The sequence below is a fragment of the Tenrec ecaudatus genome, chromosome 8, assembly GCF_050624435.1.
Source record: "Tenrec ecaudatus isolate mTenEca1 chromosome 8, mTenEca1.hap1, whole genome shotgun sequence".
NCBI classification, from domain to species: domain Eukaryota; kingdom Metazoa; phylum Chordata; class Mammalia; order Afrosoricida; family Tenrecidae; genus Tenrec; species Tenrec ecaudatus.
In genome coordinates, this window is record NC_134537.1 from 34961589 (window position 1) to 34989412 (window position 27824).

The following is a 27824-nucleotide window of genomic DNA, read 5'->3' on the forward strand; positions in this document are numbered from 1 at the left end:
TGGGGCTCTCCAGAGCAAAGGCATCTTTTAATGAAGGTTCAATATCTGTCCTACCATGGAGGGAAGAATTCATCAAGGAAGCTTGCTTTACACATTTTTTATAGGCCTTGTGTAAGTGAAATCCCTTCCCTCATGGAAATCCATTACTGTACTGAAGGCTGAGACGAAACAGGAAAAAACAGAGGCATCCATGCATGATTTTCCCACGTGTTTGTTATTCAATGGAAGCACACCGAGTGATGAATCCTGTTTCCAATTGCCATATATTGGAATTTTTCTAACCCAGCTGCGAAAATGATTGTCATTCACAAAGTATAAGAGAAATCAGTGTCAGAAAAAAGCTTATGATAATTTTTATGATGTCCTCTGATAGCTCATATCTTCTTGGGAATGCCAACTTTTCACTAAAATTAAGATAATTTTATAATGCTAAATTATTTCTTACTCTGAACTCTTGTTTAAACGTGTCTCCCTGCTACAAGTAAGGATGATAATGTACAACCATACATATTATTTAGCTCCTGTCAAATGCAACAGGAAGTGCTAGGAGTTAGCAGGGAGCAAAAAGAACCATCAGAAGCGCTTGCTGACTTACAGGTATTCACAATCTAGCAAAATAGATGACTCCCGTTCACAGCGGTTAGATACACAATCTTCCCTTTGCAGTCCCCTGACTTCTGTTCTTTCCCAGTCTCCCATGCCACCAACTCTTCAAAGTTCTGCTTAAATTCTAGGAAGCATTTTGCTCACTAGCATATCAGGACAAACAAAAACAATAACATCACCTGTCAGAGGAAACCAGCCTCCAACAACCGAAGGGCTAGCAGGCAGGATTGTACAGCAATAATAGACAAAGATCATAGTACAGTCATAGAGGATAGAAAAGGTAAGAGAGAGACTGCAGCATAGAGATGGACACATTTAAGGTGCCTTCCTCACCTCAGCTCCTCTTGATTGTCCACATGGAACTGGGAGAAGAGAGCGAGCCTTGACTTACTTGGGACATTGATAGGTAGCCCAAGACAAGCACATTCTGTGCTTCACATGGTGGGTGGTCTCTATATTAAGGTTCCTGAGTTCATAGGTGAGGAAACCCAATACCTGCATTGGGGTGACTAGGCGGGAAGAGAGGGCAAAAGGATGTCTGCTTCTATAGGGAGATATAATCAACCACGTGTTCACTTTAAGGCAGCATAGCTGGTAAGGGGAGAATCCCAGGGAATGATATTGAAAGCAGGATAATGCACTTGGACTTCACCTCTAACGTATCAGATGGGGGCTTTCCTACTGTGGAAAACCAGCTTTCCAATTGCCCTCTAAGTTAGGGATACAGTCCTTGCCATATTTCCTTCAGGGTTGGTTTCCCACACCCCCTTCAAATTTTCAGACATTTATCTCTATTTTTTATATTACTTATTAGAAGCCATTGGACTGCTTCTGACTCACAGAGACTACGTACAACAGGAAGAAACACTCCCTGGCCCTGCACCATCCTCACAATTGTTCTTAAGTGACTTATAATTTCTTATGATAATAGCCTTATGTTCTCATTAACCAAAAGGACAGCTCTTTTCCTTTTAAAACATACCCTTTTAAAGCCTTTAACCTCAGAGAGAGGGAAAAGATCCTTTCAAACTTTCAGGAAACAAAAGAAAAATGTCAACGAACATAAGAGAAAACATAAAGTTGACCTTAGGTAAGTTCACAGCAACAATTATTCCTACAAGACAGTGGAGAAACACCCACACAAGCTTCATGGAAAGAAAAATGGGACTCCATTATTTAAACACCACTGTCTACTGCTCAAGCACAAAAATAAAAAGCATTTTTGTACATGCGATGAACTTTTTCAGAAAGAATTTCACCCAGCAACTTTTGAAAGACTATGTAAAAGGATTAGTAGTGAAAACGGAATTCTGTTATTTGTGGAACAAATATTTAATAGATATGGGAATCCAGGTGACAGAAGAGAATGTAAATGTGGCAGGTCTTCTACATGGGTTGGAGGATAAATATGTGTGGTCATTTTCTTAACTCAAAAACTGGGGTCAAACGGTAGTTCTAGTACTGAAAATGAATGAACTCTATGTGAGCATATTTAATGTTTCAAAGTAAGACACTAGGAAAGACCCTACAAGAAAATGAAATCAGGTGAAGGAGGAGAGAAAGGGAAGTATAAAATATAAATATACTAATCCATCATTGCTTCTAGTGAAGACTCAAGCAATCGTTCAAATAAAAAAAGATTAAATCTATTAATGCTATATGATTAACGTTCCCCATTTATTCCACAGATCACCACTGTTGACATGCATCTTAATTGTATTCTTAATCATACAGGATTAATAGATTTAATCTTTTTTTAAATACCCTACAAGAAAATAAAATCGGGTGAAGGAGGAGAGAAAGGGAACGGTGTGGAGATGTGTGCAGAATGCAAAAGGCAAGACATTGGCCGACAATTCCTTGGGACGAATCTTATCTTAAATACAGCTGTGTTCTCAGTGTACACAGGGCATCTCGGAATGTGGGCAAACATGACCATCGTCCCAGCATTCCAGGTTACACAGTGTCCCCAAGCACCCAGATCATCACCAGTCAAACTCAGTGATTCTCTTTAAATACTCTTTTACGTCTTCAGGTTTTGAGGCAAATGAATATATGACCTCTATTTAAAAATACTTTTTTAAAAAGAGTTGATAAATGCTTATTTTGATAAACATGATAAAAGATGAAACAAAACAAGTGTTGATTTTGAAATCAGAATCTAAGTTAATATGATTCACAATTTTTATTTCAACTTAACATTCATGTTGTTGTAGTTAAATGCCATTGAGTCGTTCTGGCCCACAGGGACCCAGTGTACAACAGAAGTAAATGCTGCCCAGGACTTCACCAGCCTCACAATCACTCTTACAGTTGAGCCTATTGTTGCAGCCACTGTGACAACCCGTCTTGTTGCGTTTCTTCCTTTTTCAGCTGCCCCTCCCCTTTACTAAGGGCACCGGATGCTCTTTTCCAGGGGCTGGTCTCTTCTGATACCATTTCCACAGTATATGCAAAGATGATTCACCTTCCTTGCTTAACATCATGGTCACAGATACATTCCAGATATAAAGTTATATAAGCTTGGCTTTATCCTATGCGTACAGAGCACACATATCTGGGTTACCTCTCTGGGCCAAGAGACTGAGGATTCTATTTTCCAGACTAACCAATCGTTTGCCCTTTGGAAGATTTTCTGATGATTATAAGTCCAACACTGTTTTTGTAACCCATTGTGAAATTCAGCAACATTTAACCTAGAAGTAAGTATGCATTTGCCTGTGCGTAACATGTCATTAATGGAGCATCCGATACATGCCGGGTTGCTTGATTGGTACTGAGAAAAGAAAGATGAAAAGTAATTGCCCTTGAGGAGTCCATACGTTATACATGCAGGGAGACATGGAAGTGAGGGTTTACATGTAATTTGGTTTGCACTAGAATAAACTGGTAAGCAATAAGTGTGGCGAGAGACCAGAAGCCAAGGCAGGAGTAGGACCTGGGGATCCAAGAGTTAACAGTGACAACCAGGTCCTGTCTTTGAGTATGTAAATAGTAAAGAAACTTAAATAAACATAACTGTGACAGTATTATACATTATATATGTATGAATATAGCAAACCATAATGAGTCCTGGTTGCATAGTGATTAAGCATTGGCTTCTAATTGTAAGATTGTTAATTCAAACCCAGTTGCTGTACATAGGAGAAAGAGGGAAAGATTTACAGTCCCAGAAACTTTAAGGCTTGTTCTGCTCTAAGGAGCGGTTCCACACAGCTGCAATGCGTTGAGACTGACTTAATGGAAATGTGTTTATAGTAAACATAGAAAATGAAGAAAAGATTTAAGTTGTTAAAGATTTAATTTTACATGGAGGTCAACGATCAGTGCTCATGGAAGCAGCAGTCAAGAAACCAAATTAAGTAGATGCATTGCATTGGGCAAATCGACTACACAAGATCTCCATGAGGTGTTCAGCAAAGATAGCACTTTGAGAACTAAGATATGCCTGACCCAAGCCATGATTATTTTCAGTGGTCTCATATGGATGTGAAAACTAGACAATGAATAAGGAAGACTGAAGAAGAAATGATATATTTCAATTATATTATTGGAGAAGAATGCGTATTATAACACACACTGCCAGAAACAAACAAACAAGACTAACAAATCTGTCTTAGATGAAGCTCAGTCAGAAAATTTCCAAGAAGTGACAAGAATAAACATCATCTCATGAATTGGGCCCTGTTCTCTGGAAAGACCAGCATCTGCAGAAGGACATCACATTCAGTAAAGTAGAAAGGCAGTGAAAAAGAGGAGGATCCTTGACAGGATGGACAGACACAGGGCTGCATTAGGAAGTTCAAACATAACAAAAACGGCAGTGTTTCACTATGTTATCATAACCAACATAAGAGAACAAAAATAATGCCAAATATTATATACCTGTATAAATGCTTTTAAAATTTGTGATGAGTGAGGTGATCAAAATTGGGGCTGCATATTGGTGCCTTCCATTTCATATCCATTGGCCTCATCAATTTTCATTAAGTTTGGTTGGGGAAGTGTTGTATCTTTAATTACAAGGTCGAAATATTATGTACTTTAAAATTGTTCCTCTCCAAGTGTCTCAAATTAATTCCAAATATCTAGGTCTGTCATTCATTAGACATTCCATATTTATTTAATGTCTACAAAGTACAAAAATAGTCTCAAAACATCTACCAAAAACAATAGCTTATTTTGAAAAAGGATTCTCAAAAAAAATGTGTTTCAACTCAGAGCAAATGCTAAAAAAAAATGTGAATCTACTAATTTATGTTCTTAGAATATAAATTGTGTACTTGTATGTGTTTACAAAATAAGGGAAGGGAAACAAACTATTATTATTATTGTAGATGGCAATAACAGTAAAAATAACATAAAGCATAGATGGAAATAGTAAACAGCTTAAAACAGTAAAGAAGTGAAAATTGCTCATTCACATCACTGGAGTAAATATAACTATAAATGTAGGAAATGCATCCAGGAAACTACTCCCTTCATATTATACTTCATAATATTGTATGTTCTCAGGGACTCACTACTATTCAGAATCATACAAATATGATTTTTAGTGAAATCTATAGACTGTTCAAGTTCAGAAAATTATATTATTTTATTGATGGAGACATTCACAAGTCCCATTGACTAAAGAAAGCAGGGATTTTTTTTTACATGTATGGTATATTTTTCCACATAGAGCCTGTTTCATTTGACATCTTAAGATAATGATAAAATCTAAAGAAGTTCTTGAAAACAACACTGAATATTGAAAGTAGAAGCTTGATGAGAGGAGATGCTGAGATTCCCTAACAAGGACCTGCCCGTCTAACACAGACCCTATCCTGTAGGCTCATTTCCAGTCTAATCCTAAATATTCAACAAGCAGATTTACCAATCTGACATCCCAGAAGACCTCAGGACCAAAGAGCTGTTTCTTCACTGTAAACGCATTAAAGTGGTTAGCAGTTTTGTCTGGCTACAAAACCATCCAATCAAAGAGTATTCGCGGAGAGATCACTGTATTTTGCAGCTACCCATGCGTGCTATCAGTTTTGGCTCAATCGACTTTGCTCACCTCACAAGCGTACCCACAGTCTGAATTAAAGGTCAGCCAACTTTCACCCTGTTGAAACAGTGTAGGCAGAGCATTTCCGGGACTGCGTCCTTATGATGGTAGCTATTTGGTAGAAAGCTTTCTGAAAACCCCACCTAAAAATCAGTGGCTAGGTTCAGGGTAAGCATTTAATTAACTATTTCATTATGTATTAAATATACTACATTTAATAAGAAATGCATGCAAAACTAGTGACATAAAAGCTGAAATGGAGTTAAGGAATGGACAGTCAACAATTTCTGTATGGTTGACACTAGAGTAAGTTCAAAATACATGAAACAGACCTGGGTTCTCATTTTTCAAACTGAAAAATGTTCAGCTTCTAATGGTACCGTTCCTAATTGTTCAAGGGGTTCAAGGAGTTGGTTTAACATTCAAAGATAGTTTTTATTGGCATCCATCCACTGCATCATAAATTGAATTATATGACTATTCAAAACGCTCTTCTTACTTTTGTATCTCATGATCAGTCATGAGTGTGAAAAATTACAAGAGGTATAAATAGTTTGATGATAAATGATTAATTTTCAGTTGTAGGGTATCAATGAAGCCAAATTCTGAATATATAGCTCCACAAAGACCAGTTGCATCCAACCATCGTATATAATATACAAGTTCCAAAGAACCTTAGATAAAAATTAAAACAAACGGGGAAACTAACAAATAGCCATTAAAGAATCTGGACATATTTAGCTTATACAGTAAATTATAATATTTCATCTTGGAAGAGTGCTTTGAAAATCCTCTAAAATGTTGTTGACCCTTATTTCAAATGTAGAGATGCAGCCTGGTGTCGAATTTTTGGGTTCTCCATGCAAATGTGTTCATCTATTCTGATATCCTCATGTCATCTTAATATAGGAAGTGTCACTTTTGTATTGTACTAGTACTAACACTGAATATACTCATCACATGCTATCGAATATGTATTCAAGCTACTCTGTGTACTTCAGTCAGTCAATGTTGTCACAATGATCCCAGAGCAAAGTTCCCCCTTTGCTTAAATAAAAAAGTATAAGAAGCCGCTGAAACTATAAGAATTACAAGCTCTTTAAGATAATTCTTTAAAAGACAAAGTGGAAGCAGAGGGCTCCTTGGAAGCAAGGATGGCAAAACTATGCTTTACATACTTCGGAGATGTTTTCAAGGGAGACCGGCCCCTGAAAAAGGACATCATGGTTGGTAAAGTAGACATGCAAAAAAACAAAAACAAAACAAGACCTTTGATGCGGTGGTTGACACAATGACTACAATGGGTTCAAACATAACAAGGATTTTAAGGCTCCTGCAGGACTCGGTGGAGTCTTGCTCTGTTGCGTATACAGTTGCTTGCCATGAGTTAGAACAGATGACATGGCAATTAAAAACAAGCAAAGACATGTTCTCGCTTACCATTTATTTGATCCATTAGTAATCCTATCTAGTTGGTGGACCATCTTTACTATTACTACTGCTCGGGAGCCCTGGTTGCATACTGGTTAGACCACAGAGTCGGCAGTTCGAACTCCCCGGTTCTCTGCAGAGGAAAACAAGGCTTTCTGCTCCAATAAAGAGGGTTATGTCTTGGAAATTCAAAACATGATTTCTGAGTCAGAATCAACTTGATGAGAATGATGGAGAGAGAAAGAGAACCCACGATGCATCTTCATTGATTAGACAAGGCTTTGGGATATTTTTGTTTTAGTGACAAGTCTGGTTATTTAGGAAGAAAGATTGACAATAAGGTTCCGTAACGTAGTTTATAGTCAAATAAACCCTACTCTGTAACATAAGGGGCCAACAGGCGTCAGAACTGACATGATGGCAATGGGTTTGGTTTTTTATTTTATTCTGTGTAAGAGTTGGCTCTCAAATGAACAAAAATCATAACAGTCAGCCAGCATGGCTAAAATGCAAATGTTGTGATTATCAAATGATGAACATGGTATGCTTTTACTTTAATAACTATATTAATGCAATATGTTATACTAGTTTTAATAATAATCCTGAATTCTCTGAAACTGGGCAGGCCAGGGTATGTGAGCTAAAATTCTAGTATAGAAAACTCAAGTATGAATCAATAATTTCATTTTTTTTAACTTATCTGTATTTATAGTTACATACAATACTGTTGGCAAAAGGTTAAGCTTAGTCCTGCAATTGCTCTAAATCAAACGTATAATAAAATTCCCTGGATCTATCCTTAGTTCTCCCGCGACATTTAATATAAGTAAGGTCCTTAAAAGATTTCTGTATCACGTCAAGAACTGGGAATAGGTTCTGGAATACTATCTTTAGATATTAAATACAGAAAGAGCCCGTCTTGTTGTTAGTTATTTCTGAATTATAGCGACCCTACGTACAACAGAATGAAGTACTGCCTGGTCCTGAGATATTCTCACAATTATTGTCATGTTTGAGCTCATTGCTGCAGCCACGTGCCAATCCATGGTCCCGACCATCTTGATCTGTCCTCTGATCCTTTTCCAGGGAGTGGTTGCTTCAGATATCATAGTATGTGGGGTGAAATATCATCATCATAGCTACTAAAGAAAATTCTGGTTGTATTTTTTCCAAGACAGATTTCCTTCTTTTTCTGACAGCTCATGCTGCTTACAAACTTCTTCACGATACATATTGAATAAGTATGATAAAAGTACACAACCTGACAACACTTTCCTGACTTTTAAGCATGAAGTATTCCCTTGTTTTGCAAATACAGATGCCTCTTTATCTACCTACAGGTTCCTCATGAACACACCGAGTGTTTTTCAATTCCCCTTCTTGTTACTGTTAATAACAATCTGTTAGGGTCCACGTAGTCAAATGCCTTTTCATAGTTAATGAAATACAAGTAAACAACTTTTGGGTAGTCTCTCTTTAAAAAAATATTGGGGGCTCATACCACTCATCACAATCCACACATCCATCCATTTTCTCAAGCACATTTTTATATATGTCGGCATCATCATTTTCAAAGCATTTTCTTTCTACTTGAGTCCATGGTATCAGCTCCTCATTTTTCCCTTCTCTCTCTCCCTTCCCTTGATAATTTATAAATTATTATTATTTTTTCATGTCTTTTACTGTCCGATGTCTCCCTCTACCCTCTTGTTTGTTGTGCATCTCTCTGGAAGGGGGTAATAGGTAGGTCATTGTGATCGGCTCCCCTTTTCTCCCCGCACCCTCCTGGTATGGCTACTCTGAATACTGGTCCCGAGGAGTTTATCTGTCCTGGATTCCCTGTGTTTCCAACTCTTATCTGTATCCCTCCACATGCTCTGGTCTAGCCAGGTTAGTAAGGTACAATTAGGGACATGGTAGTAGGGAGGGGGAGGGGAAGAGGAAGCATTAAAGAACCAGAGGTACTGCACCCTGACTGCTCCGTGTTCTCCCCACAACCCTTCTGTAAGGGAATGTCCAATTGCTTACAGATTGGCTTTAGAACTCCACTAAACACTTCCCCTCATTCACATTATGATTTTTTGCTCTGGTTATTTGATGCCTGATACCTGATTCCATCGACACCTCATGATCACACAGATTGGTGTGCTTCTCCCATATGGGCTTTGTTGTTTCTCAGTAATATGGCTGCTTGTTTATCTTCAAGCCTTTAAGACTCCAGATGCTATTTCTTTTGATAGTCGGGCACCATCAGCTTTCTTCACCACATTTGCTTATGCACCTGCTTTGTCTTCAGCAATCATGTAGGGAAGGTGAGCATCTCAGAGTGCCTGATTATAAGAACAAAGTGTTCTTGTGTTGAGGGAGTACTTCAGTAGAGGCCCAATGTCCATCTGCTTCCTTAATACTAACCCTATAAATATAAGTACATAGATATATTTCCCCATCATCATATATAAATATATTACATGTGTACATGCCTATATTTAGACCTCTATAAATGCCCTTTGCCTCCTAGTTCTTTCCTCTATTTCCTTTGACTTTCCTCCATTCTCTGATTTCAGTCAGAACTCATTTAAAGTCAGCAATAATATTCTTCATGGAGTCAATTTGATACCTGCATGTTCTTAAGTTGAATTGGCCCCATCACACATTTAGAACAGAAACCAAAAACTTTGCTCTGACTCTGGTGGCACTTTGCCTGCTGTCAACTGCACACAAGAGAGTCTTGGGAGGTGACCTTTTCAATGCTTTCTGAATAATAAAGCAGTCATTAATACTCCCATCCTAACAGTTTTTATGTAAGACAGACCAGAGGCAGCTCTGAGATCCTGTCAAGCAGTTCACACCAAAAGACATTGAATGACATAATCACTATTACTATGCTACAGGGGAGATGCAGCTATTGAAAATGACTGTAGTCTAGCCGGAAACCAAAATAAATGTAGACACGAATGTCATTGTTCTGGCATTTTCAGCCATATTTTAAAGACAACATTATTATCAAAGCACAAATATACTCCACTGTCTGTTTTTCTTAGTTTTTCAAATGTGCACTCATGAAGTGGAGGATCTAAAACACTGAGAGCTAAAATAACACTCGCAGTAAGTCTAGGTTTATATTAGATCTAGAATTTACCAAACTTTTAGGGTATGCCAAAATTTGACTTTCTACTTCTGTTGATTTTGATATCCTTTTAAATTTGTTTCTCAGATCCTGAAAATGCTACATTTGGTTAAAGAAAAGCATTCACTGAAACATGTTCTTGGAGATGGATAGATTCGAGCAATAAATGTTACCTGATTTCCCGGCTCTAAGTCTTGGTGCTCTAGTGGCTAAAGCACTCGGCTGCTACTTAAACATTCGATGTTCAAAGTCACCAGTCCCTCCGCAGGAGAAGGATGTGTCATTCTGCTTCCATTAAACTGACAGCCTTGGAAACACCCTGTCCTACAGGAGAGCTGTGAGTGGCGATCAACTTAATGGCACTGGATTTCGTTAACTGGACACTCAGGGAACGTCAGTCATGATTTTGACAGGTTTGATGTAACAGAACAGGAAAACGAGGCCTTTAAACATAGTCATGAGAAAGTAGTCTAGATTTTGTACATCACCTAAAATTGTACATCTTAAGTGAAAATAACGACACAATTACAAGCACAGATGATATTCTCAAAATAAATACTATTAAAATATCATTGAAATTAAATTATATTTAAAGTCTACATGAGCCTTATAATTTTGAACATATCCATGATCTTAATGTTATGTGTCCACTTCTCTAGCCAATGGCTGTCAGGTTTTTGATTAAACATTAGTTTGGATAATGTCATAGAGTAGTTATCAATTTTTATATATCAGTTGACCTTGAGAAGTGCAGATTACTTTCCATAACATAATGTTGTGTACTATCATGTAATGAACTCCCAGCATGTAAGTAATCCCTTCCCTAATGTAATATAAAATCATCTCTTTCTATAAATCAATGTAATCACAATCCGTAATGGGATATGACATATAATCAATCAACTGAGGTCAAACTAGTGTGGAATGGATCCTATTGAGTCATAAAAAGACCAAAGATGACAGAGAGACGCAAACACACAAGGGGGAAGACACATGACATATGACGCCACTTGGGCTGCAATCAAAGGAATACCAAGCGTTGTTGCCATTAGGAGCTAGGAGAAAGGCTCACGGGAGTAATTGACACAGTCCAGACCCAGTCAAAGTCCAGAACAGGGAGAAATTAAATTTCTGTTCTTTAAAACCACCGATTCATGATATTTCTGTTGAGACAGCATTGGGTAACTTAGGGAATACTCACATATTGAACTAACAGAAATAATGGTTATTTCCCAATAACATTAATTAAATGATAATTATATTTGCAAAAATACTTTTAAAGAAATTAATCAAAAATATAAAGGATGATACTTTGGGTTTTCATTTATTCCAGGACACAAAGTAAAAAGAATCTTTCTTCTTGCTGTAGAGGACTCGATAATTTATAGGCGACAATCTATTTTGAAAGTTTTCTTGTTCATCTAAGACCCAGAAAAAATTATACCCAATGTGAATGGGTGGCCTGGGCTGGGGCGCGGCATGGATTGGAGACCCAATGTCCATCTGTAGACAACTGGAAGTCCCCTCACAGAAGGATCACAGGGAAGAGATGAGCCAGTCAGGGTGCAGTATAGCACCAATGAAACACACAACTTTCCTCTAGTTCTTTGATGATTCCTTACCCCCACTATCATGACCTCAGTTCTACCTTACAAATTGGATTAGACAAGAGCATCCACACTGCTACAGATAAGAGTCTGCAACACAGGAGAGTAGAAATACCAGGAGGGTTACTGGAGTGTGGGGGGAGAATGAGGGACTAGATCACAAGGATCAACCTATAACTCCCTCCCAGAGGGACGAATAATGGAAATGTGGGTAAGGGGCAATGGAGGGCAATGTGAGATATGGAAATAATAGTCTATAATTTATCAAGGGTTCATGAGGGAGGGAGAGCGGGGGAGGTAGGGGGAAAATGGGGAGCTGATATCAGGGGCTCAGGTGGGAAGAGATTGCTTTGAAAATGATGATGGCAGCATATGTGCAAAAGTGCTTAACACATTGGATGCATGTATTGATTGTGATAAGAGATGTAAGGGCCCCCGATAAAAGTAAGAAAGGAAGAAAAAGAACATTTTCTTGTTCTAATTTACTACTGGGAAATGATACACTTTGGATAATTGCTTAAAATCAGAGAAGGCCAAATACACAAAAGTCAAAAATCACTTATATTCCCGGAAAGAGGGTGAATTTGATCTGGACTAGGGCTGGGATGTTTTCTCAATATACAATCGCTCTTTGATATAATGCTCTCTCTTCCATCCAAAGGAGTGCCTCTGGAATTGTTTCTATAGTCAACCATGACTAACACAGAGATCAGATGATATGGTATTACATTTTAACCAAACTACATCTGCCACAATTGACTTTATAATGCTTTCTATCTGACAGCCAGGTTCTCCACATCCCTGAACTAGGGTCACAAGGGATTTACCAGAGGCTGGTTCCATGTGGGGCCCTGCCTGCCATAATTTTCTGAGATGACTCCACCTTCAAATTAACTGGCTCAGCAGATCCCATTGAAAGCTAATGTTTTGATTGAACATTTTTTAGAAGGTACCATAACTGTACTAAGACAAGTGTATGACTGACAGAACTTGTCTAGGGCCATCACAAATCACAGAGACATTTCAAACCATATTGTGTCTAGATAAACCTGTGCATGCATAAAGTGGGAACTTTATAGTAATATTTTTCACTCATATATTTATAGTACGATTTAATGGATATGAAGTTTATGATTAGACAAAACAAGCTATGTGATAAAAATCAGAACAATACCTAATTCTGTACAGTAAGTTGATTACCAAATGTTTTTGCATTCATGTCTTAAAAAGTTAAAACATTGTTTATTGTTCTGACCCATAAGCACACCTTAGACTAATTTCTGTTTTGCGGATTTCATATGTATAATTATTCAATTTGAATCACCAGTACATATAACAATCATTCATGTTATATTATTTTCTCTAAGTGGGAAAAATATCCTAGAGAATTTGGAAACAACAAAAAAAATAGTGTGAAGTAATGGCCAAAAGAAACAGAGCTGATTTATCAAAAGAAGCAACTATAATATTAACTCATCTTCCAAAGTAAGATTTTGTTTTTAAATAAAAGGAAATTTGACTAGATATTCCCCAAGTTCAAAAGTATTCAAACCTGAAATATTTTAAATGGAGCTAAGGAAGAATGCCTTCATTGACAGGATGATTATAAGCATCGGGTTTTGAAGAAAATAGAGGGGTATCACCTATTTAGAATAACAAAGAAATCCAATATCTGTACCTCGGTTGGTTGTATCTAACAAGAATCAATGACCCTGTAAGATGCAAGACACCTTCTATCAACTACTTTATAGAAAATCAGTAGCGTTCAACTAACGCAACTATTATTTTTATTTTGATCGGTCTCAAACATGGTAAGAAATTGATTCAATAATAAAAAAATATTAAAACAATCTGAAAAGTACTACTTAAACTAGCAGGAGTCACATAAAGAAAATTGAAGGCAAAGAAACAGAAAGTGCACATGTATTTTATCAAGGGTAATTTTCTTTGAAAATCAAAACAAGCATTGTTCCCCTGTATCCTAGGGGAAATGATTTGAGCTTAATAGCATGGGAAGAAACCAAAAGGAAGAAATCATCTCTGATATATTCATGGACTCTTTGATCAGGAGACACAGCTTGATTTCTCAGAGCCCCTAGGACCAGACCTTGCCTTCACAATGGCAAATGTCACAGACATGCACAGTCACCTACTCTCAAACTGAAAAGATCATATTTCGGAGAACAGAGAAACAATTTTATTGATTTTGGACTTTTGTTCAATATGGAAAGAATACTTCTGTTGAATAGGCACAGGAAAAGTTGAAATAGGATGATCTTTAGACATTATAAGTCCTGGCAAGAGGGATGTACTTAAAAACCTGTCCATGTAGAGAGAGAGAGGGAGGGATGGAGGGAGGGCAAGGGGAGGGAAAGGCAGGCAAAAAGGCAAGAAAGATTAAAGGAGGGATGGAATTATTTGACTTTGCTCAATGCTAAGAAATCTAATTGAGAAATTTAGGATGTTCAGTTGACTTTCTGTAAAATGAGTCTAGAAATACAAATTAAAACTAATACAAGGAGTGAAAATGTGGGTGAGTGCAGAGTGGAGACTCAAAGCCCAATGCTAGCCAACCGGACACCGCTTACTGAGGGGTTGTAGGGAGGAGATGAACCAGGCAGGGTGCAGGGTAGCAATGATGAAACATATAACTTTCCTCTAGTTCTTAAATACTTCCTCCCCCCCACTATCATGATCCCAATTATACCTTACAAATCTGGCTAGACCAGAGGATGTACATTGGTACAGATAGCAACTGGAAGCACAGGGATTCCAGGACAGATGACTCCTCCAGAACCAGTGATGAGAGTGGGGATGCCCGGAGGGTGGAGAGAATGTGGGGTAGAATGGGGGGAACTTATTACAGGAATCTACATATAGCCTACTCCCTGGGGGAGGGACAGCAGAGAAGAGGGCAGGGGTAGACATCAGACAGTGTAATATATGACAAAACAATAATAATGTATGAATTATGAAGGATTCATGAAGTAGGGGGGATTGGGCAGGGAGGGGTAAAAAGAGCAGCAGATATTAAGGGCTCAAGTAGAAGGCAAATGTTTTGAGAATGATGATGGCAACAAATGTACATATGTTCTTGACACAATGGATGGATGTATGGATTGTGATAAAAATTGCATGAGCCCCCAATAAAATGATTTAAAAAAACAAAAAAAGGATTGATAGAGATTAAAGAAAAGCCTGAGTCGGAGAAAGCATTGCATTTGAAAGAGAAAATAGTGCTAATATTTTGAACTCTGTCATTTCCTGTTGACCCAGAGAAAACATTCCTAAGACTTCAAGTACATAAAAAAAAGGGGAAACTTTTTCTCAAGGAATAACTTTGGCTATAAAAACACTCACTTACTTTACAAAACAAATGGACGATTTATTATTGTTAGCATAATATCTTGGTATTATGAGATAATTTCACAAAGACATATTCAATTTCATGCATGTATTATAGCTATTTCAACATATTAATCCAGTAAATGTGTTCTATTTTCACATCAAATAACACGGGGGCCATTTAGGAAACATTTACAAATTAAAACCTTGAAATATGTTATTGGACTAGCAATGATTTACAATATACCCTTACACTAAAACTATCTGATTCTGTGTAGAAGCAAAAGCCAAGATTCTTTAGCTAATATGTCAACACTGAAGGGTCAAGTTGAAAGATATGACATATTTACATTAACTAAAGAGTTAAATTATCTAACTGCTGAAAACTTAGCAATGCAATCAAAATGTGTGTGAACCCAGCTTGAATTTTTACAAGCTCTCTGTGGATGTACCACTGCCAGTGTCGTGGAATTATCATCTACAATATTTTACTTTCATATGATGTTAATGATATTGCTGAATAATTTCAACATTCTTTTGGGTCACCATTCTTTGGAAGGAACACAAACATGGATATTTTCCAGTCGTTTGGCCAAATTTCTATGTCCCTTGACATAGATGAGTGAATGCCTTCAATGCTCCATCAACTTGTTGATACATTTCTATTGGTCTTTTATCAACTCTTGGATCCTTGGTGTTCATTAATGTCCTCAGCAAATTTTGGACTCCTTCCTTCAGCATCATTGGTCCTGAATCATATGCTACTTCTTGAAGTGGTTTGATGTCAAGCAGTTCTGTTTGGTACAATGAGCCAGACTTTTTATTATTTATAGATTATTATTTCTGTTGTTTTATGATTCTTCTTCCATTATAAGACTAATAGAAATATCACATACGGAGCATTTTTAAAGCTGTTTAGCACAGTGTCAGACCCCAATAAATGGTAGATCATTATTATAAATAATAATATCATTATCCTGACTCTGGACATCACAGCTGGTAGAAGGACAATGACAAAGAGGAAACCCTTAATGAGAAAGACTGATGAGGAAGGGCACAAACTAAATTTTGAGAATGTCACAGAAGTAAGCATTCTTATTCCATTAGGTACAATCTAAATTGATTAATTTTTCAGATAGGAACAAATGTATTGTGGGACCTAAGCAAAAACAGAATTATCAATACACTAACAGCTGCATATTGATATGCATATCATAGTATACATTTTTACCACAAATTATAACTCACATATGTTGAAATAAAAATATAGTTATCAAGTCAGATTCTATTATTTTGGATGTTGTTGCTTTTTTTAACTTTTAAATAATTTTATTGGGGGTTCTTACAGATATTATAACAATCCATGAATCAATTATATCGAGTGAACTTGTATAGATGTTGCCATCATTTTCAAAACATTATATTTCTACTTGAGTCCTATGATATCAGCTCCTCTTTATTACCTACTTCTCCTACTTTTTACTTGCAATATCTGAAGAGTCATTAAAAGGTAAACATAATTTTGCTATTTTTAAGAAATCTTAAAAATTGTCATTTAAGTGGATTTAAAGCCAGTCAATCATTGCCATCAAATGGATCCTGACTGAGAGCTACATAGCATTTCCAAGACGACAAACCTTTACTGGAGAAGACAACCTTATTTTACTCCTGTAAAGTAACTGGTGAACTTGAGCTGCTGACCACAGTGCCTTAAAGATTAAGGTTGTTGTTTTTTTTAATTTTTCACATCTGATTCCAGGTAGTTTTGAATACAGAAGAAAAAGTCTGTCACCTTTACCCGAAACACAGGTCAAGCACACATACTTTCCTAGAAAAGTGTGGATTCCGTCTACTGAATGTGACCATCAGGGTTTCCATTGGCCACCAATGTCCTTCCTCGTTCGTGCTCTATCAAATCCAATACTGTATCTACCTGACAGGACTTTAGGTGGCCTGCCATGACCAGGAAGTAAAACAAGTCATTAAACTGAGATTTATCGAGCTCTGTGAACACCATTTTTGGTAGGGAGGGAAACTGCAAGTCACTTTTGCTATGCCTGGTTGTGCTATTCCAGAGGATGAATGCACTGTCATAAATATTCAGCATCAGGCTAGAGAACAGTGACCCCAGGTAGGCAGCCCCGTCCTGTCCTCGCCTCTGTCATCACGGCACCTCTAGCTGCACTGAGGAAGTCTGACATCTTCTGCAACCGCAGCCACTGCGTTAATCTCCTCAGCTTTCCATTCAGACAGTCATTCAGGCAGTTCGCATAATTTTACAGCAATTACATGAAGGGAACTTTAAAGGACAGGGCAAAATACACATTGTTCTACTGTCTTTAGACAGGAATTATATGTAAACTGGAGCATTACTTTGAGTTTTTTTAAAAATTATTTATCTGTGAGTTCTATCTTTTCTCTGAATCTAGTGCTGCATTACAATACACACAAACACATACAGTCCTATAATGGAGGGAATTATTAATATGGATTAAAAATGAATTATTATTGATAGTAGATAATATATTTTATTTATAAATATAAATATATTTACAATTTTAATAATTTATATATATAATAAAGAAACTTCACATATGGATTCATATTCATGTTTCTGTTAAAAAGCATATTTCCATGCCAATTAGAAGTATGGCAGATATTATACATGTACATATACATAGCCTAAATATTCTTCTAAAAATGTAAATGTTTTCAATTTTGTCCCATAAAAATCACTCTATTTCTGAGCCATTTTATCAGACAAAAATGAAATAGATTCGTGTGCTACAACATAAAATATGGTGCCAGGACCACGTAGTGTTTCATTCTTTTGTGCTATGGGTCCATGGCTACGAGTCAGCTCCAACTGCCGGCACCAACCAAAAACAACTACTACTTATTATTTTATCTTATGTATTTCGTTTAAAATAGATCAGAAAATATGTAGCTAGCTAGGTATGCCAAAACCAAACCTTTTGACATCTAGTCAATCCCGAATCATGGTGATCCCATGGTTATGTAGAACTGTCTCATGGAATGTTCTCGTCTATAATCTTTAAGGCCACAAGTCCCATCTGTTTGTTGTACTATGATAACTCGCGCATTGCAGTTAACCCTGGAAGGTGTGCCACCAATATGTCAAATACCAGCAGGGTCACCCGGGATGGAAAGGTTTCATCAGAGATTCTACGCCAGACAGACTTGGAAGAAGGACATGGCAATCCACAATTTATAAGTGTCCAGCGTAAACCTTAGAAATAACAATGGAACATTGACTGGAATAGTATTGAATGCTGAGCCCCTCAGATTGAGAGCTACTTAAAATATGATTGGGGAATTGTTAGCTCCGTAAAGTTGTGTAGATATTAATTATATGGATAGAGTAAAGCACCAAAGACCTTCATTGGCTAATTTGATATTGTGGAAACTATAAAGAAATAGTCATAAATATCTGTTAGTAATCTGAATGTGGAATGCATGAAGCATAAATCTAGGAAAATTGGAAGTTGCCAAAAAATGAAAAGGGAAGTTTGAAGACTGATATCGATCTGTAATGAACTGGTATTTGTTTATTTTAATTATATAATCATACGATCTACTATTCCATGAAGGACAGATGAGTGATGAATGGCACCATCTTCATCATTTAAAAGAATATTTTAACACTGATCCAAAAGGACAACACTGTCAATAAAATATCCATAATATCAAAAAAGGGAGACGAGCTAATAAGACTACTATTTACATATGGACATAGGAACCACTTGTGCTAAAGATTAACAAAATGAGGATTTTAGCAACTGCTACTGTCAGGCACTGATCAAACATACAACTGGAATACAAGCTGGAAAATATGGCCAGAGTTATGGAAATGACACTGGAGATCACATGACAGAATTTCTGAGGAGCTCAATATCATCTGTCAGACCAGGCCAGTGGGCCAGCTGCAGAAGAAACATCAATTGATAATATGAAAATTCAAGTTGAAGCTGAAGACTAAGTACTCAAATAAGTACACACGAACCAAAATATGACCTGAGTATGCCCCGCCCGAATTTGGACATCATATCAGGAACATTACTGTCTGTAGAACAAGCAGAACACCAGGTGCTTTAAAATCAGGAAAGGTGAGCGTCAGGCTTGTACCCTTTAACCACAGGTATTCAGTCTGTATGTGGAGCAACTTATCTGAGAGGCTGGAATAATGAAGAACCCAGTACCAGGATTGGAGGAAGACTCATTAATAATCATTGCTATACAGATGGTGCTCACTGAAAACAAAGAAGACCAAGAATTTATTGGAACATAAAGAAAACAAAAATCTACACAACTGGACCAGAAAACAGCATTATGATCCATGGAGAAAAGATCAACGTTTTCAAGGATTTAATTTTACTTGGATCCATAATCATTGCTCATGGAAGTGGCCGTCAAAAAATTGAACAACACGTTGCATTGGGCAAATCTGCTGTAAAAACCTCTTTTGAACGTTACAATGCAAACATGCTACTGTGAAGATTAAGGTGTGCTTGTGCTAAGCTATAATTTCAATTGCCTCATATGCATGTGATAATTGGACAATGAGAAAGGAAGATCAACAAAGAAATGATGCCACAATTACTGGATGTTATTTGGACTGCCAGAAGGAATACATTTGCTTAAAAGAGGTATAGCCAAAATGCCCCTTTTAGAGGAAGACTGAGAATTCACCTCGCGTACTTTGTACATGTTATTAAGAGGGACCAGTCTCTGAAGAAGGACATTAGGCTTGCTGAAGTAGGGATCAGCGTTGAAGAAGAAGACTCTCAAGGAGAGAAACTGGCCGAGTGGCTGTAACAATGGGCTCAAACATAGCAAGGGCATTCATGATGATGGCGGGTCAGTGGTTTCTCGCTATGTTACGTCAGAGTTCTATCGTTTGAAGTCAACTCAAAGGTACCTAAGAGAAAGCTTCTGCATTGCCATTGTCTGTATTTGAACTGTCAACTTTATGTCAGCGGTCAATCAAATCATTTGTGCCATCAAGGGATATGTTAGAAGAGATAGATAGGTAGAGGATAGATAGAAGATAGATAGATAGATAGATAGATAGATAGATAGATAGATAGATAGATAGATAGATAAAGGGAAGGAGGGAAGAAGAGAGAAGGGAGGAAGGAAGAAAGACTAATATGCCATGAGTTCAGATAATTTAAATTGGGGTAACATGAGCTTTTGAACTTTCTTTCCCCCCACGCCAACCCCGCATCCCCCCACCCCCAGGTTTGGATCTGGTCAGCGACCATATGGCAGTTAATTTTTTAATCATCTCTAATGTTCCTATCAGGATTTTATCAATCCATAAAACATCCTTTGTGCTCGCTTCAGCAGCACTTATACTAAGTTTGGAACAATACAGAGAAGAATAGCATGGGCCCTGAGCAAGGATGACATGCACATTTGTGAAGCATTCCATATTTTTTTAAAAGAAAAAAACCTCATCCCTCTATGGCTTTTTTCCATAAACTCAAACTAACTGCATTTATGCTCTGAAAGGATGGAATATAAAACCTTAATTCTTCTGGATAATTGTTATTTGGTCCTACAAGAAGGTAACTAATATGCTGTATCTCAGCTATTCTTCAAAAAATTAAATCAGTACCATCATTGCTACATGCCGATTTTAGTTTTCCCACATGTTTCAGATGATAAATTAGTATCACCGTACTTTCTTTGTAAATAATCTCCTTGGTACTAAATACCCTGTGCGTCTCAGCACAAACATTTCTGCTCTGAAACCAGGATTTTAGATGCATATCTCACTTTTGCCACTGTGTTTTACTTAGACTAAAAATTCCTATTTCACAGCAACCAAAATAAAAGCCTACCCATTACTTACCAGTCTGTACAGCAGAGAAAAGGATGGTCCCTTAATCCCTGCATCAGTTTTCAACACACATTTCCTGTCATCGTGTGAACTCCCAATTTAGGAAACGTTTCTTAAATCTTTATCCAACATACAATGTGCTTTTGGCTTGTAAGGTTTAATTTTCAGAGAACGGCTTTCTCACGTCCTCTCCACGGCTCCATGTCTATGAGAGCCATGTTGTTTTCCTCACTTGGGGCTATAGTGCACACTGAAGGGCTTGTTAGTGATTTTGCAGATGGATGGTTTTAGGCAAATTTTCTAGTCATTTGACTACCGAGTTTTTTTTACACTCTTAAATGAGAAAATACTGTCTCCTTCAGGAGAGTCCCCAAGAAGTCATTGTAAATCCTGCTGTCTCCATATTTCATACCAATATCGACAGATTAATGTTTTATGCAAGATACACTTATTGCTGCTGAGCAATTGACTCTGGGAAATCTGTGTTCCTGAGTAGAACAGTGCTCCCTAGGGGTTTTTTGGTTTTCTTTTGTTTTGTTTTTTTTGTTATGATCTTTCATAACCAAATCAGACCGTCAGGTATTTCTTCTGCAGCACTGTTGGATGAATTTGAACCACTGATCTTTCGGTCAGGAATCACATACAAAACAGTTGTGAGTGGAAATACATTTTACAAAAGATAGAGCAAAATGCTATTTTAAATATTCTCATTTTATAAGTTCCACTTGAATCCTGAGTGTGGGATACTAACACTGAGGTAAATAAAACTGGGACTTATTGCCTGACTGGAACAGAGGGAATGTGGAAGGTCAGTGTTCCACAGTGGGAAAGTCGCCACTCTGGTGGTTGGAGATATAGTCCAAGTACATTTTCCTGTGGTAATCTATCATTCCCACAATTTCTCCCCTTAAAGCTGTGCTGCCTTAAAGTGAGCACATGGTTGACTCTACCCCCCTACAGAAGCAACATTCCTATTGGCTCTATGTTTCCCCATCACAGCATTCAATCTCTCTCAGACCTGCCTCCCATAGCAGTTGGGCATAGGAGGGACTTTCTCCCCACTGCCTGGTTTCAAATCTTTGCCATAAGCCTGAATTTTTTGCTATAATAATTTGGTCATTAAGTTTTGCCTTGGCAACTTTCAATGTCTAGGAAATAACCATGTCACCCATGTGACTCTTCTGAATTTTATATAGAAAAAAAGGGGGACTTGTGGGAAACAGATTTCTCCAAGTCATCTCCCCCAGGTATGTGTTAGACTTAGGACACTGCTTGCTAATAATGGTGAATGATTGTCAAGTTATTTCCCTGCAGACTCCAGCCATCCAGAGCAAGCAGACACCATTGTTTCTCCCACAATAGGTAGGGCTCACTCCCTGCTGTTAGAGATAGTGGATTGCTTCCCCTGAAAGCTTGGGCTAAATAAAGTCTCCAGCTCTAGGGCAATCAAGGGTAGCCTGCCATCATGAATCTAGGGTCCGCTCATCTTGTCACATGTGTACCCCCAATATCTCCCCTTCCTAATGCGTGTATACCCCTAGGTCATCCCCCTCCCATTACTGTAGTACCTATAGGACAACCTCTTCCTGTGATGTATGTCTTTACCTGTAATTGGGGGGCTTGCACGTCCCTCAAAAGATATGTAAGCCTTGGTTAGCAATAAATTGCTCACTCTCTCCTGCCCTGTACCACCAAGAGGAGCTCAGGTGAGCATGCTACTATGAGATGTGTCTGACTGCTTCATTTTACTCTCTCCTATCTCTCATATTTTCTCTGACTTTACTATAATCTTTACTTATTATCACTGTACAATTGCACCTACTAGACCTGTGATGATTTGTTTGGGGCGGGCTACCCTGACACCTGAGTGAGTATAACACTGCAGGAAATGTTTACAGTTCAAACTCTAGAATTCGAATCTATATTCTACCCTGTGATTTGTAATCACAGAAACACTTGTATATTACAAATTAATTTTGGGCAGTTTTTCTCTGGACTGAGAAAACAAAATCACACATGAATAAACATGCAATTCCTGATCATAAGTATGATGAAAGCTTTTTAACAGTTGATGGATTGTTTTAATCAATGTAGTTTATTTATAATTGAAAATGCATTTTAACAATGAGGTCTTTGGAATTAATCCATTAACAAAACTTTGGGAAATGGGAATATCAGCTACTTTCTCTTTTAATATTATCATTCACATGAAAATTACAGTGGTATTCAAGTATTTACTTTCACACCACCAAAAACAAAACAAACCACATAGATGAACATGCTTGTGTGAATCAGTAAGACTGGCAAATGGGAAAGTACAGTAACGTCCCCTCTCCCGCTCTCCTCTCCTGGCGCCCTGGGCCGCGCCACTTTTGTGCTGTGGGGTGAGGTAGGGGTCCCAGTGGCTAAGCCGGCCAGGTTTGAAAGCACAGATGTACCTTTTTCTTTATTTCTGGAGCCTGGAGCACAGATGTACCTTTTTCTGTTTGTTAAGCAAAAATAAGAATCAGCTTGCCACCAAAGAGCCAACAATTGCTTTTAAGTATGGGTAGGGGTGGAGACCTTAAGGGAGCTTGGGGTAGGGGCAGAAAACCCAAGGCATGAAGATGTAACCGTCAGAAGGGGTATACTGAGAATGTTGTAAAGAGCCCAGAAGCTGGGATGTCTTAGAAGCAGATCCACATACCTCTGATATTAGCAATTCCAATAGCTCATATTACAGCCAGTAGTGTGTAACTCAACCAGGAGGCAGCCACAGAGCCAGTTCGACCTGTGTTGTTGCTGCTAAAGTGCCCTGGAGTAGATTCTGCCCACCCCCCCCCCAGCCAACCTATGCATAACAGAATTAAGCACTGCCCCGTCTTGTGCCATCCTCAAAATTGTTCCTAAGCCTGAGCCCATTGTTGAAGTCACCACATCCAAAAGTGGCCCAATAATCAGGTTTCTAAGGCACTGTGTAATCTCCAGGAGCAGGCAGCCTCCACTTCCTGGGGAGTGGCTAATGGGTTTGGGTCCCTAACCTTGTGGCTAGCAGTCTAATGCATAATGCTCAGTAGCACCAGAGCTCCTTGCTGCACCTGGGGATTATAAATGGACACAATGTTAGGCGCCATAAAAAAAAAAAAAGACTGGCAAATGTTGGCCAACTGCTAGCTAAGAGTTCCTCTAACAATGATCTATGAGAGACATTTTTATTGCTCATGAAAAGTACAGCATGAACAGTAAGAAAAAAAATAGAAAGAAAAACTCCAGTTTCTCTAAGTAGACTGAATTTTGATTTTTGTCATTGATGCTTAATCAGCTCAAGCAATGAGTCACTTTAGAATGAGAATCCATCATATGAATGTGTGATGCTTGTGTTTACATGCATATGTATCCCCTTCATCTGACACCATCAGTCTGTTTTATGTCACTTCTGTGTTTCAGCTGAGTAAATCCTAATAGAGAATATAAAATCATTCTCTAGAGAACCCCAACAAATTACTTTGTTGCATTTAAGATCCAACCAGAGCGGCTTTTCTTTGTCAATTTATTACACCCAAGGGCACTTCCTCTATTTATTTCTTCTGTCAAGGTCATGCAGTCGGTAGAGCTTGATTAATGAAACTGCCAAACAGAATCAGAAGTTGAAACTATCTGTCTAGTTTCACATCGGGTTATGCTAAAAAACTGAAAGGGGAAATCGTTAGAATGAAAATAGTGCATAATGAACTAATAGAGTTTCACTGAAATTTTTATTTCTTATAATTGGATGAGGAATATGAATGATAATAAAAATAGATGTAGAAACTATGTAAAACGGTTATAAAGCAACTTTTTATATATACACTGCAGCTGCCAATATATCTGTAAAGAAAGAAATGAGCCCCCCAAATCGGGTGAGCTGAGCACAATCACACTGCTCCATAAACCCAAAGGCATTGGACTGGAACAAGGACATTTTGAACGCATGGGCAAAATGCAATAAATCTATGACATATGAATATGTACATTCTGTGGATGAGAGGAATGGATTTCAAAGGAAATGTTTTTAAAATGTTAGTAAGGAGGTGATTTCTATTTTCTAATCTAAGGAAACCTGTACATTAGAGGTATTTTAAAAATATTTTTCAGAAGAAAATTACAGATGTTCTTTCTTTCCATAAGATATAAACTCAAAGTCAATCTCTCCTCCCTTGCTCTCCCACCTAAAATAATGGAAATGGTTTAATCTAAGATAATACTTAAGGAAAATATTGCATAAAGATATAGCCGTGAAAATAAAACAGGTGATAAATATTTTATAGGCGTTCTGGTAGTGTAGTGGTTATGTATTGGGCAGCTAACCACAAGGCCAGCAGTTTGAAACCACCAGCTACTCTGTGGGAGAAAAATGAGGCTTTCTACACCTATAAAGAATTATATAGTGTTGGAAATTTATGGGCAGGCCTATCCCATCCTATTGTAGGGTTACTATGAGTCAGAATTGTTTGTTTTTAACTGTTTCATGATCAAACCAGGGGCTCTATCTCAGTCGTTTTGTCTAATGTCAGACTTCTGAATTACTAGTATATCACATATCTATCAAGGTGAGCCCTGGTTTGCACAAATAGTTAGTGCTTGACTACAAGCTAAGAGGGTGGCACTTGGAACCCACCCAGAGTCACCGTGGGTGGCAGGCTTAGAATCGCCACAGCATTGACAGTCCGGTGGAGTGTTTCTGCTTGACACCGTGGCATCAGTGTGAGGTAGAATTGACCTGACTACGGTTCACTTGGCAGCCACAGCATCAAGTGTGAGACATGACCTGCTCTTAGATATGTCGCTAATGATTGGCTCTCTTCCTTGTGGCTGCTCTGAATGACAAATGTCTGAGTAAAATAGGTAGCCTTAGCATACATTTATTATATAACAATAGCTCATTCCATGTTCATACAGGGAAATTTTCTTTCTACATCCTTATTCTTTCATTTCTTGAAGCATCTTTATCATAATGGGCAATAACTCTACCAATACCCAATCCAACATCATTATATAAAAATATCGCAATGCCTAACCAACTAGTGTTTCTTTTTACCAATACCAAATCATGTGGAAGCCACATCACTAGGATTTACTCAGGTGTCTTAAAGATATATACATCTATTTTGTGCTGTTTACAGCATATTTGGCTACTCCATGAGATTGTGTACTCATGAGGACAAATACTTAGTCTTATACATTTTTGTATCTGCTATGAATATTCGTAATATACTTTATCAATACCCCAAACAGAATACTAAACATTTCCACAGAATCAGTTCCAACTCCCAGCAGCACCATTGGTTACAGAGTAGAACGGAGCAACATTGGGTTTTCTGGGCCGCAATCTTTATAGAAACAAACCATAGGCCTTTCTTAAGCTCTCTCCCTACCCACCTCCCCCACCCAAAAAATCTCATTAATATCAAGTGGATTCCGACTCCCAATGAACCAACGGGACACGCTCGAACTGCTGCTATGGGTTTATGAGACTATAACTCTTTACAGGAGTATACATTCCCTTGGATTCCCATGGAGTGGCTGGCGGTACCAAACGCCGAGCTCACATTTGGCAGCACGGTGCAGCGTAAGCACTGTGCCATTCTTAAGCTAGTGCCGCACACATTTCTAAGGAATCCCACTGACTTGAATCGTCCCCCCCTTCCACTTGTATAAATACCACGGTTTAATTAGGGAAACAAGAGAGTGTCTATCTGAGGGCAACTATGCATCAGACAAATCCACAGATGCAGCATTTACCCAGGTGATGCAAGGGATTCTAATCTGCTTTTCTGGAACTCCTCGGCTAGTTTAATTTATAAACAGAGGTCCAAGGCCTGAAGGGGGGATTTTGGAGAAACCAGGTTATTTGCTTTCTGTGGAGAATGCTGGCACTGTGCAATGCGTCCTCCCTCCAGTGACTTTGAAAGACAGGCTGAGAGGGGCTGCCTGTAACCCTAACCCCGGCGAGGACAGCTTGACGCTGGCACTGCGAAAGTGGTGGAATCTATATTCAGCTGTCAAAAGCCACGGAAGACTGCAGCTGGACCTGCCTAAGGAAGTTAATTTCTACTAGAATCTAACCCACACTGAAGAAAACCAGAGTGGAAAAGGCTAATGACCTGCTTTGCTGGCAGAGGGAGAGCGCCACCATGTCGGGAAGGGGTAGGACTCTGTCCGAGGTAGAGGGAGGAAGGCCTGGGTGTGCCTTCTGGACCAGATGTACACCAGGACACAGGTGAGGTACAGAGAAGTCTCCTTGGTTGTGCTACTTTGGAGCCCAAGAGCAGAGGGTTCTCATCGCCAAGTAACAGATGTGTGCCAGACTGTGGGGTGTGTAAGGGCGGAGGGAAAAGCTACAAAGGGCAACCTGCAATAAAGATGCTAATTCAGAGAACTGCAGGAGAAGGACTTAAATAGGGAATCTTTAAAGAATCCATTAAAGCTCTCAGGAAAGAAAAACTTATATTGGCCTGCTCTACCCCAGGACCCCAATTTTAAACAGCTGCCCAGACCCAAACCAAGGCCAAACTCCACATCATCCAGTCAATGCCAACTCATATCCACTGAGATGGTAAGTGTTAATGGGAGTAGAAAGCCCGGTTTTCCTCCCTCAGTGCTGTTGGTGGTTTCCAACCGCAGACCATGCAGATGGCAGCCTGACACCATCAGGGCCGCTTCTTATAGGGAAGAGGGATGTTATAAAGCCAAAAACAAACAGTGTCAATGACCCATTGAAATCACGTTTTACTGCTTGTTTTCCTGAGAGGACATCTCGATGATTTTATTAAG

The 27824-nt window shown here is 38.3% G+C and overlaps 1 protein-coding gene and 1 non-coding gene across 2 annotated transcripts in view; one reads left to right on the forward strand and one right to left on the reverse strand.

Moving 5' to 3' along the window:
* FGF12 (fibroblast growth factor 12) overlaps positions 1–27824 on the reverse strand; it is a 288260-nt gene that overhangs the window by 92495 nt on the left and 167941 nt on the right. The gene's annotated exons all lie outside the window — the stretch shown is intronic.
* Positions 20521–20627, forward strand: LOC142455706 (U6 spliceosomal RNA). Its single transcript, XR_012785854.1, has one exon. It is a non-coding gene; the product is annotated as a U6 spliceosomal RNA (small nuclear RNA).